This window comes from Pipistrellus kuhlii, unplaced genomic scaffold (genome assembly GCF_014108245.1).
Source record: "Pipistrellus kuhlii isolate mPipKuh1 unplaced genomic scaffold, mPipKuh1.p scaffold_m20_p_2, whole genome shotgun sequence".
Classification (NCBI taxonomy): domain Eukaryota; kingdom Metazoa; phylum Chordata; class Mammalia; order Chiroptera; family Vespertilionidae; genus Pipistrellus; species Pipistrellus kuhlii.
In genome coordinates, this window is record NW_023425515.1 from 172,647,481 (window position 1) to 172,648,443 (window position 963).

Genomic DNA, 963 nt, shown 5'->3' on the forward strand with positions numbered 1-963 from the left:
AATTTGAATTTCAGATAATACATTTTTCTTAGTATGTCTAAAATATTGCATCTGGCATACTTATGCTAAAAGTTATTCATTGTCATCCAGCTGGGTGTGACTTAGCAATTAAGTGTCCACCCATGACAAGATTTCTGTGCCAAGAGGCTACAGGTTTCCTTCCAGACCCATATGCCTGGGTTGTGGGCTCAATCCCCAGTAGGGGGCATTCAGGAGGCAGCCAATTAATGATTCTCTCTTGTCATTAATGTTTCCATTTCTCTCTCCCTCTCTGAAATCAATTTTTTAAAAAGTTATTCATTGTCTTTCTGAAATTCAAACTTAACTGGGCATATTTTTACTTGCTAAATCTTGCAACCCTCCCAGGGGGTAACATTTGAACTGAGAACCAAATGACTAGGAGAAACCAACTAAGCAAAGACAGGCTCAGAGTGATTCCGGCAGAGGGAACATCCAGTGTAAATGTCAGAATAATCAGAGGGAGGGAGGTACAGATGAAGTCAAATAAATAGGCAGGGGTCAGATCATGCAAAATTCTGTAGGGATGACAAGATTTCTGGGCCTGTCTCTCTCTCTAACTCCAAACCATTGGAGTTTTAGAGAGAGGGTGACAAAATCTGATTGATATTCAGCTGCTGTGTGTTTAGTCACTTTCAGAAGGGCTTAAAAGACAAATCCAGATCATTCAACTTAAGCTTGTGCCACTGGCCTGGGGCGAGACCCCTGTGTTTGGGGCTGGACCCAACTAGGAGCTCTGGGTCCTTGGACTCAATCTAAGAAGGTATCTAGGCGGTTGCTATGGAGGGGCAGCTTGGCGGTTGCTAGGGAGGAAGAGGGGCGTGGCCTCCGCGCTGGTCGCGGTCTGAGCGGCGGGGGGCGGGGGCGGAGTCAGGAGGGCGGCGGCGGCGCGCTCTGCGCGTACGCAGGAAGTCGCTCTGGGGAGGCACGGGGCGCGAGCGGAAG